Here is a 12,416-nt window from a genome sequence, read left to right on the forward strand (position 1 = left end):
GCTTTTAAAATGTCAGTGCTGAATCCTTCCAGGCATTTTTCTCCAGATTTGCTGAATGGGACTCAAGAACTGTTTTTCTGGTTCTTCCTGTTTAGCACCTGCTATTGTGATTGTCCTGAGATTCACAACAAAAGGTTTTTCCTAGCAGTTTCCTTTAGCTGTGGTATACAACCAGCCCCAGGTGGTTAGGAGCCATGAACCCATGCACTCTCTCCACTCTCTTCCTTATTCTGGCTTCAGATCTCCTTTGTGGAACCCAAGAAGTGCCTGTCCCCGCAGCCACTGTGTGTCAAAGCTTGTGGTGGTTGCTCCTGGATTTGGCACTATTTCCTCTAAGAACTTCCTGCTCGTTCTTCAAGCCTTTGTCTTTCTCTGCTTGTATCCTGTAGGATAAGATTTACCTCTCTCCTTCAAAGACACTGGGCAGGATTTCAGATCTATGACCATGTTCAGAGAATTGTGTACCTGGGAAAAGTTTGAGCAATGTTCTCTTAAATGCTCCCTCACCGAAATTTAACTTTTACATCATATCACATAAACGTTTTCTTTAACTGACATAAAATTTACCATAAAAGTTACCATTTTCAGGGTGCCTGGGTGGCGCAGTCTGTTACACATCTGACTCTTGGTTTTGGCTCAGGTCATGACCTGAAGGTTGTGAGATGGAACCCCATGTCCGCTCCGGGCTCAGTGCAGAGTCTGCTTAAGATTCTTTCTTTCTCTCTCCCTCTGCCCTTCCCCCTCTCCACTCTCCAAAATAAGTAAATCAGTCTTTTAAAAAAATTACCATCTTAAAAAAAAAAACAAAAACAAAAAAAAATTACCATCTTAGTCATTTTTTCAGGGTATAATTCAGTAGTGTTGAGTATGTTTACATTGCTGTGCAATCTCTAGAACTCATTTCATTTGGTAAAACTGAGACTCTACCCATTAGACAGTGACTCCCCTTTTGTCCTCCCCACCCTCAACCCCTTGCAGCCACCATTCTACTTTCAGTCTTTATGAATTTGACTACTCAAGGTACCTTGTATTTTTTTAAGATTTTATTTGTTTCTTTGAGAGAGAGCATGAATGGGGACAGGGGGAGATTAGAGGGAGGAGAAGCAGACTCCGTGCTGAGCAAGGAGACTCACATGGGGCTCCATCTCAGGACCCCAGGATTATCACCTGAGCCAGAGGCAGAAGCTTAACCCACTGAACCACCCAGGTATCCCTCTAGGTACCTCATACAAGCGGAATCACACAATATTTGTCTTTTGTCATTGGCTTACTTTGCTTAGCATAATGTTTTCAAGGTTCATTCTTTTTGGTAGCATAAGTCAGAATTTCTTTCCTTTCTAAGGCTGAATAATATTCCATTGTATGCATATACTCCATTTTGTTTATTCATCCATCAATTTTGGGTATTGTGAATAATACTGCTATGAACATGGGTGTATAGACACCTCCCTGAGATCCTGTTTTTACTTCTTTTAGATAAATACCCAGAAGCAGGACTGCTGGATCATATGGTAATTCCGTTTTTAATTTTTTGAGGAATTGCGATCTTGTTACATAAAAGTTTTAAGAGTATAACAAAATCACCCAGAAATGATAAATGGAAGAAACTGGACTAAAGTGATGCAAGATGAATACTGTCTGGGTAGCTCAGTAGGTTGAGCAACCGACTCTTGATTTCAGCTCAGGTCATTATCTCAGGGTCGTGGCATCAAGCTCCATGTTGGGCTCCAAGCTGGGCATGGAGCCTACTTGGGACTCTCTCTCCCCCTCTGCCCCTCCCCACCCTCCCACTGTTCATGTGCATGTGTGCTCTCTCCCCCCTCCCCAAAAGAAGTGATGCAAGATGATAAATCTGGAATCTTTAAAATTTAACACCAATATTTTCTTTGTTTTTAAATTCTCCATATATCTGTCTCTTTCCTTTCATCTTAGTCTACAGAGTGAAGATTAATATTCTTTTTTGTGTGCCTGAGGCTTGCAGTAAGTCTCAGTTTATTAGAGCGTCTTTGGGATCCAGAACTGAAGTTCTTCTTCAGTTCCCTCTTTCTTAGGAGAAGGAAGTAAAATAAAGTAGAAGGAGAAGCTGAGCTGCATGTAGGCCTGATCACAGCCTCATCCCAACCCATGGGGAAGTGAAGAACTAAGATGGCTCATCAAATAATTCCATGATTGGTCAAAAGAGCAATCTTTATACCCACCTTGGTCATTGGATATGGGCTATCTTGGGAAGAACATGACCTTGAGCTAAGCTCTCTCAGTTGAGATTAAGCTTTGAAACCTATAGCTGTCAGCTGCATTCCCAATAGCTGGGGCCATCCCTAAAGACAGGTCTGGGTAGCATACCACCATATTCATCCCAGTGGTTTTTGTGGAAACCTGTGAAGGAAGCTTCAGAAGCATAAAAATCATGTGCCCCAAGCATCAGTGAGAATGTGGTAGTGCTAGTAGAAGGTAATATTATTCACTGTAAGAGGCCCTATGTGTTCTGGTGAAGAGCATGGACTCTAGAGCCAGAATACCTGGTTTGAATCCTTGGTCCAATACTTCCCAGCTGGGTGAACTTGATCAGGTTACTTGACCTCCCTGTGCTTCAGTTTTCTCCTGGGACTAAGGTTTTTGTTTGTTTGTTTGTTTGTTTGTTTGTTTTTGGGACTAAGGTTCCTACTAGAATCTATCTCATACAGGGATTATAAGAATTAAATGAGTTAATGTGTATAAAGTGCTGAGGATAATGTCATGCCCAGAACAAGCACTCTCTGTGTAACTATTATTATAGATATACAAAGTTTTATGAAAGTGAAGGCAGGAGTTTTAGAACCAGCAAGGATAATGGGAAAGTTGAGGGATTCAGAGAACTGGTCAAAAGAATTTAAAGAATGAGCAAGGAAGAACCAGAGGATGAGAAATGAGATACGCAGAGAAAATAATAAAAATGGGGAAAAAATTGTCCGATTGAATATTAAAATCAAAGGGCAAAAAGTAAACAATATGAGAACATGATTAAAGAGTTGGTTCTCTGAAGACTGAATATTTAAAGGATCCTACTTTCAGCAAAATTGCTTCTGATTCCCACTCCCTCTTTCCAAACATCCCACAGTGTTTTACCTTCCTCCACTTTTCGAGCCCTAACCCCCTCCTGACCAATTACTAGGAACAGTTATTGTAGGACTATTTCAAATTCAAACACAGTACACTCTATTAATAGAATGTGAATGTTGCCCCTAAGCAGGTCAAGCAAAAGAGACAAGACCAACACACAAAAGATGAGTGTAAGCATATCATTCTATCAAGGGGTGGCTAAAGGCAAAGCACATGTACACTAAGAGAAAACGGAGTTTAAACCCATGAGCACAGGGATGCCTGGCTGGCTCAGTTTGGTGGAGTGTGCAGTTCTTGATCTCGGGGTTGTGGGTTTGAGCCCCATGTTGGGTGTAGAGATTACTTAAAGTCTTAAAAAAATCAAATAAAAATAAACCCAAGAGCATAATATTGAGGAAATAGGCACTCCGGTCCCTTTCACACTGTGCCATCAAATATCCCAGAGCAAAAATTGTACCTAGTAGGAGTGTAATAGAACTACCAATAGCACACTAGCACACGGAATATGTCTTAATTCTGTGACAGACTGAAGATTGATGATGTATATAAAGATCACACATTTTTCAAGCTAAAACATTAAAAAAGAATACTTTGTATCCTTAACTGACAGTGATCTTTAATTGTTCTGACTCAGTGACAGTCCTGTCACTGTCTCATCCATGTGTTTGGACCTCTCTCTCCTCCCTGAATATTTCAGGTCTGCCATACATATGCAGAGGACCATGGGATAACATAGAGTTAATCCCACCCAAACGTCTGAGAAGTGAGTTCTCTTGGTTAAGTATGGTCTGAATTTTAGGCCAATTATTTGCATCTTTCATATGTGTATGAATGATTCTGTGTTGTATTGGACCGTAGATTTCTCTCCTGGCTTCCTAGCATAACAGAACATCTTTGAAAAGTGGCTAAGCACCTGAGAAAACCCAGAACCAAAGGACAGGAGCAGGAACTCCTCATGCCCAAGTTCAGGGCTCTGTCTTTTGCTACTCTGGCAACAATGGAAGTGTTATTCTCACCCCTCCATCAGCAGGATCCATTGTTCTCTGGTTACAAGAGTGAGATAAATAGCAGCTGGGAGGCCCCTGCCCTTCCTCCTCCAGGCCTGGGTACTGAATGTGAGAAGCCTGGCATGAATATAAGGGTTCTGATAGTTCTCGAAAGCAGAGTTGATGAAGATGTGGGCATAAGATTCACTCTTTAAACATCATATATTATTTGCAAAGAAACAGAAGGAGAAGGCTGAGAAGTTGCAATAACTATCATCACTAATATTTTCCTATATTCCACATATGAAATAACTGGAGAAACAACACAATTTTGCCTATAATTTATATACACCTATTTGCATTTGCCAAGCCTTTACATAGTCTTTGAGCCAATTTTCAAGTTTTTTTCCTTTTTTTTCTTGTCTTGATTTTTATGGTTACTTCCTGCACTTTACTGCCTCAGATTCCTTATAATATACACTCAATTCTCATTTCTCATGGTAGTTGTATTCTATAAAGTCGCTGTGAACACTGAATTAATGAATACTGAAATATCACTCCTAGGGGACATAGAGAGTTCAGTTCCTACAAGACTCTAGTTTCAACATTTGCACTAACTGATCAGTCATAGGTGTTTCTGTTTAAAGACATCTAATACATATTGTTGATTCATTAACATTGAACTTACTGCCAACAGCCCACTATAATTCATGCCTGAATAAAGTTTATCTAACACATTTTCTCTGTAAGGCAAGTCATATTCTTCTTGCACGTAAGAACACTAGCAGCACTTTAGCACTATACATGGAGGCCTTTTAAAACAGCAAAGTCATCAAGAAAAAGTACAGAACTGTGAAAAACATGGCACTAAATGGACCTTGAGTAGGACATTTGTTTACAGAATAAGAGCTGACACAAGAAGGCAGAGCATCACATCATTTGACCTCAGCTGCAAACATGCATGTGCTTTGGGCAACTCACAATTTCCACAGCTCTACAAATGTGTACATATGAACTCCAAATCATTGCTGGAGAGCTGCCTGGCTAGCTCTGTCAGTAAAGCGTGTGACTCTTGAGTTCAAGGTTGTGGGTTTGAGCCCCACACTGGGTGTGGGGATTGTTCAAAAATAAAATCTTTCTTTTTTTTTTCTTTTAAGATTCATTTATTTATAGAGAGAGAGAGAGAGAGAGAGAGAGAGCAAGGGGGAGGGGCAAAGGGAGAGGGAAAAAGAAACTCAAGTTGACTCTTCACCAATCATGGAACCCCACACTCCATCTCAAAACCTAAAAATCAGACCTGAGCCGAAACCAAGAGTCAAACACTTAACTGACTGTACCACTCAGGTACCTCCAAAATAAAATCTTAAAAACAAACAAACAAACATCACTAGAGGGGTGTGGGGCTGACTCAGTCAGTAGAGCATGTAACTCTTGATTTCAAGATCATGAATTCAAGTCCCATGTTGGGTGTGGAGCCTACTCAAAAAAAACAGAAAGAAAGAAAGAAAGAAAGAAGAAAGAAAGAAAGAAAGAAAGAAAGAAAGAAAGAAAGAAAGAAAGAAAGAAAGAACCACCAGAATTGATCTAGGGGTTACAAATAAATTTTAGCAGATAGACAAATTCACAAGGACACAATCCTGTAACTGTACACATTATGAATGAGAATGTTTTGTTGGTGAAATCTTGTCATGGAATCAGAAATCAAGAAAACATGGTTCTATAAGCTTTCAGAATGTGAAGAACTCTATTTTAAGTCCACTTAGAGATGTGTCAGCCTTCCTTTTTTTTTTTTTTTTAAAGATTTTATTTATTTCTTTGAGAGAGAGAGAGAGAATACAAGCAAGGGAAGCAAGGCAGAGGAGAGGGGAAGCAGACTCTCCAGTGAGCAGAGAGCCTGATGTGGGGTTCAATCCCAGGACCCTGAGATCATGACCTGAGCCAAAGGCAGATGCTTAACCGGCTAAGACACTCAGGGGCTACATCAGCCTTCTTCTATAAGAATGACACTGGCACATTCCCTAAGTCCTCTGTCATTAGAACACATACTGGGAGATGCTTTTCCACTATTGGACATGTCTTAGCCCTAAACCAGTGATTCTCAAGTATTGCCCTGGATGACCTAGAGGCAGCAGCAGCTCCTGAGAATTGGTTAGAAATGAAAATTCTTGGGCCCCACCCAGATCTGCAGAATCAGAATCTTTGGGGGAAAGGTTTAGCAAGCAGGGTTTTAACAGGCCCTCCAGGAAACTCAGCTGCACCCTCGAGTTTGAGAATGCTGCTCTATGTCATGCAATTTATCTGGTCCCCCTAGTGGCTATGGCCTACAGTATAGGCACCATCGTTGTCCTTTGGCGTAGAAAGAGCCAGGGCTTCATAGAAAAACCGGGGTCAAATACCACTTCTGCCTTTCATTGCCAGAAAACCTGAAGTCACTTAAATACTCTGCCCCTCCAGTCTCCTCATCTGTAAAAATGTGGAGATTAAAAGAAACAGTAGTATATGAGAAAGCGCCTAGCACACAAAAGGCCCTCAGTAAATGTTAGCCTTCTTCTATTTCGCTCCCTTTATTGTTCATTCCTAAACAAGACATGAAGGGTGAAGAAAGAAAAAAAAGAATCCCAGAGAGACAACTTTCTTTCTTTAGAATAGAATAGAGCTTGGGGTTTTAGCTTTTCAATGATCATTTTCACCATTCTCTATCCTCCATCTCTCTGCCCTGCCTCCTCCCTCTCTTCTCTCTCCTTCTTCCAGAAGGAGAGCTGGTACCCTGGTCTCAGTGTAGCTACAGGGGGGAAACACACTGGAAGAAGGAGAGCTGGTACCCTGGTCTCAGTGTAGCTACAGGGGGGAAACACACTAAAGTCCTTCAAAGAGAACCCAGAAGAATTTAACTGAATTCCTGTACAGTTAAAAATTAAGTCCTTCAGACTCATTACATCCTTCTATTCCCCTTCTGTCTTCTTCCTTCCCCTGCTGACTTTTCATTCTGCTTTCTTTTAGCCTAAGACACTAAGGTTTCCTTCCAGTTGGTCTGGTAGGAGCCCCTAAAGACTTCCTTTGGAAAACGGGTGAGTATGGGCCATTGCCAACCGCCTCTCCAACTCCCGCTGGATATAGCTGAGGGACTACTTATGGCTCCACCTGCCAGCCCCTCATCTTGAGTCATCCAGTCATTAAAATCCAAACAGAGCCTAGCAAATTGTTGTGTTTGGAGATTATAATTCTGCATATTGGAAGAATTTTTTCTTGGTAATTGCTTGTTTCATATCCTCCCTAGAATTGTAGTTCATCTTCTTTGGCTGCTGGCAGTGACATTATCTTTCTGTAGTTAAGGTCTATGGGAGTCATTTGGTAGACCTGCTGTTGTTGCCAATGCATAAGAGTTCGTCCTCATCTTGATTCCTTTCCCCTGAGCAATCGGTAATGTTCAATGGCTTGATCAACATTCACAATGAGAAAGAGAGGGCACCCATATAGGAATTTTAATGGGAAAAACCAAGGAAAATTTAATGGTAACAACCCATTGCTCTGTTCCACGTCAGGGAAATTCCTTAATATGGGTTTCAAGATATCTCACTCCAACCCACCTTAATTTTTTAAAATAATCAATTCAGACTGTTTCAGCTAGACAAACCTGATTGCCATTTCCTTCCCTGTGCAACTTTCTTCTTTGAAAAATAGAGCTGGAAGAAGATGAGACCCAGAAAAGAGAAATGATTTATCCAGATCATATTTTGGTCCAGGAGTCTTTTTTCAGCATTATACTTCATATTCCTACTCCTAAGCCATTATTTAGGCCTTCCTTATTACCCTAAACCTTGCTTTTTCCTTTCTACCAAAGCCTGTGTTCAAACCTTTCAAATCTCTCTGAAAATTAATCTTCTCTAAAAAACTAGACTTTTCTAGGGACACCTGAGTGGTTGAGCATCTGCCTTTGGCTCAGAGCCTGATCCTGGGGTCCCGGAATTAAGTCCTGCATCAGATTCCTCACAGGGAGCCTGCTTCTCCCTCTGCCTATGTCTCTGCCTCTCTCTGTGTGTCTCTCATTCATAAATAAATCTTTTAAATCTTAAAAAAAAGGGAACTAGACCTTTCTTTTTAAAAAAAAAAAAAAGATTTTATTTATTTAGTCATAAGAGACCCAGAGAGAGAGAGGCAGAGACACAGGCAGAGGAAGAAGCAGGCTCCATGCAGTGAGCCTAACGTGGGACTTGATCCCAGGACTCCAGGATCACACCCCAGGCTGAAGACAGACACCAAACCACTGAGCCACCCAGGTGTCCCTAAACTAGACCATTCTGATCTTCATCTGGCTCTAATCACCCCATTTACTCCAAGATTTTTTTTCTCCTGCGGGTACAGAATCATAGACTGTAGGGCCATAGGAATTTCTGACTTAGAGGGCCATCCCAATTTTTACAGATAAGGACCCAAACTAGCTAAGTCATTAGTCTGAGATTACTAAGCTAGTTACAGAACAAAGCCAAGTCTTTGAGGCTTTAGTTTAAAAGTCTTCTTTACTACATGATAATATCTACTTATGCTTCTCTATCCATAATCTTATGTCTTTTCATAAGGTTCATGCTTCTAATTTCTTTTGTCACCATTACTATCATCATCATTATAATCATCATGGCTCAGCAGTTCCCCAGAACTCCTTGCAAAGTGCCAGTGGGTGCTCTATACCCATTACTGATATTCTAACCCCTTAACTCTTTTTCCTTGTATCCCAGATGCTTATAGCTTTATCACCCTGTGAGTGTCCATCACCTTCATGCCTCAAGGAAACCGGAGTTAGTACAATGAAAGAAACATTACTACTGATGCAGGAAATCCAGTTACTTATTGGAAATACCAAGTATCGAAATAGAACTAGCTGAACTGAAAGCAGCAAAGATGGGGACTACATAATTTCATGGAAATGCACCCAAGTCTCATCTATTAGAATTCACAGGTCCAATATCAACTAGTGAGGAGATGCTGGGTTTCAGAAGAACCCGTTATACCTTGGCAGCAATGAATACACTGGTCATACTGGGAAGCAATGGATTCCTGACTCAGGCAGAGCTGATCCCATTCTCTTATGGCAATTTAGAATTAAGTAAGACCTAGAATCACTGATACTTATCCTTTAAGAGAAAGAACTATGAAGTGATGTAAGGCTAGAGCCCAGATGGTCATGTCTGATGATGCTCTGAAAAAGACAGAGGATGAAGCAGACCCTCAGAGAAACAGAGATGAGATGCTCAAAGAAACAGATAGCAATCTTGAGTCCTGATCCGCACTCTTGGTCCACACTCCTGGTTCCACTTCTTTGTGGTCTCTAAGAAACCCAGTAAATCTACCATGTCCTATCTGCTTACACTTCTTCCTCTTTTCCCCCTTGGCTTGAACCAGTTGAGTGGGTTTCTTTTGCAACCAAGAAGTCTTAACTAAGGGTTCTTAGACACAACTGCTCATAGTTGGGAGGTCTGCCAGGCACCTGCACATAGTTGGGAGGTCAGGGTGAGGGTTGCCAAGGATTCGAAAGCACTGTTTCCTTCTCTGTAGGAGGCAGTACTTGTCAGTGCCTTGACCCACCCCCACCCACATCCAGGTAAACACAGCAACCATTGCCATCCTTCAGCATTCACAGAACTTCATTTCCTCCCATGCACTTCTGTCTGTAGAACCTACAGGACCACTTTGTTTGTGTGGAGACAGAAACAGGCTCAAAGCCTTTTTACAGTGAATCCAACTGGTCTTTGGCTTTTTGCCTCTAATGTCTCTGTTGGGAGGTAGAAGGGGATATTGCAGAGATTCTCTAACTTCCAGTCAGTAGAACACTATCTTTATGATTTCTGACATTTCCACATACCATCTATAATTTTCTTAATATTTTAAAATATATACTTTTTGTTTTTTTTAATACATACTTTTTGAATTTTTTGCTTATCCTTGCCTATAATTCTCATTAAAGATATCATGGATTTGCTATGCATATTATATTTTTTAATGCACATTAAAATGCAAAACCATTACAATAAAAAATATTTTTTAGTGCATAAGATCATCCCATGTGTACCACTTTAGGAGACATTAGTGAAGCGTGGGCTCTGGAGTCAAACAGGCCTACTTTAGGTTTTAGCTCTGCCACTTAATACCTGTATGACTTTGGACAAGTCACTTAATCTTCTTAAACTTCAATTTTGTCATAAGGATTTTGGTATGGATTAAATGAGAAACTATATTTAAAAGTTTAAATATAGTTGGTTTCAACTGCATAGCACAATACCTAGCAGATGGTAAGTACTCAGCAGATGTTCATCTTCTGGCTGTTGCTGTACCCTGTACTTACTTCTTGACTTTGTCTCCCCCTCTTTATTTCCCATTTCTTCTCTTCTCAATATATGTTTGAAACAGGCACCAGCATGAGATGGGTTTGCTTACTGAAGTGTGTGGAATTTACATAAATCCCTTCAGAGACCAGGATGGAAAGTTAAGTGTGGAGCATCTGCTAGGTCCAGATTTGCTGTGTCTAATGATCTGACTTATTATCCTATCTTGCCAGGATGGCTGAGATAATGGCATTGTTTCTATAGAACTTAGTTTCCAGGGTGTTCAAAGCTCTCATGGACATTATCTAACTTTTCCCAAGTGTTATCTTCCTCAATTTTCAGGTGGAAGAATATAGACCCCCAACAGGCCTGGCCCAGTTACTCAGCAATACTTTGACAGACCACACAACAGAGTCCAGGACTCCTAGTTCAAAGGCCCAGATATTGCCTTAAGGCGGCATTCCCCATGTTGACATGGAAGATGTTAAAAGAGCACAGAACACTTTCTTTCTTTTTTTTTTTTTCAAGGTTAAAATGAAGTTTATTATTTATTTGTTTGTTTGTTTGCTTGTTTGTTTGTTTTTTAAATAAAACTGTTTGTGAAACAGCTATTTTATCCCCATGGCAGAGTGACCCCTGAAAGATGCACTAACCCCTTCTTAAGGCCTTAACAAGAATTTTTTTTGTACTTTTTTCTTCTTTTTTTAAAACTCAGATATTTAAAAATTATACAATTTACAAAACAAAACAAAACAATACAACATAAAGAATCATGTAGCGTGGGGCTGCTCACCTGACAGGCCCCCTTTCCTTTATAAAAACGAAAGCAAAAAAAAGGGTTAACTGGGTATTCCTGGTCAGCGTAACCCACACTGGCCACGCTCGGCACAGTCCCTCCCCGGTGTCGATTCCTACAGCTTAGACTTCCTGTCCTGGCCTTCTGTCCGGCGGCAGGGCTCGGTGGCCAGGAGCGCGCAGGACGTGGGCCACCCGCGACCCCGCCTGCCGCGTGCTTAGTGGGGCGCTCAGGTTCTCACCGGCCACGGTGATCCAGGGCATAGCTGTGACCTTGGGACATCTGCCAATTTCACCCCCCAAAAAGATAAAAATTTTAAAAATAATAAATAAATAGTGTTTCTGGAAATGAAAAAAAATTTTTTTGTGTGTTTAAACATCATTCCCCCACTCTTGAAAACACGGACCATCCCCACATCACCCCCCCCCCCCCCACCGCCCCGGCCCCCAAACCTTACCACTTTGAGACAAATTAATGACAAAGGATGGTTCTGGTGTGGTTTGTCTGCTTTCAGCCCTGGGTCTACAGCTCTCTGAACCAGTGTGAGACGCCGGTGCACTTTCTGCACCTTCTTTTCTGCAGGACTTGTCAACATTTAATGCTCTAATATGCGTTATGATTCTCCAGCACAGATGCAGAGAATACTTACTTTTCAGGATCAACCACTAGGCATACCTACTTAGCAATTCATTTTTTCCCCAAGATTTTATTTATTTATTTATTTGACAAAGAGAGAGAGAGAAAAAACACAAGCAGAAGGAGCAGCAGGCAGAGGGAGAAGCAGATTCCCCTGTGAGCAGGAAGCACAATGCTGGGCTCATACCCACCACCCTGGGCTCATGACCTGAGCCAAAGGCAGATGCTTAACCAACTGACTGAGCCACCCAGGTGCCCCTTACTTAGCAATTCTTAAGACAGTTTTCTTCAGAGTACTAGTTTGGAAACTGCCTTCGTTGATCCTATTGGCTTGAATTCTACTCCACTAATTCCTTTCCATTATAAAATCAGGCTGCTCTTGGAATGCTGAAAAATAACCTTGTCTGAAATTATTATGTCCCCACATCACCCTTGTCCCACCCTGGAGACTAAGATTTCATTCCTTTATCACAAGTCATAAAAAAAAACAAAAACAAAAACAAAAAACAAGTCATTACATGCCCGAGGAACTGATTCTACAGGCTCTCCGATCACATGCTTGCTAATACTCTGTGGAAAGGA

This window comes from Canis lupus, chromosome 27, assembly GCF_011100685.1.
Source record: "Canis lupus familiaris isolate Mischka breed German Shepherd chromosome 27, alternate assembly UU_Cfam_GSD_1.0, whole genome shotgun sequence".
Lineage (NCBI taxonomy): Eukaryota > Metazoa > Chordata > Mammalia > Carnivora > Canidae > Canis > Canis lupus.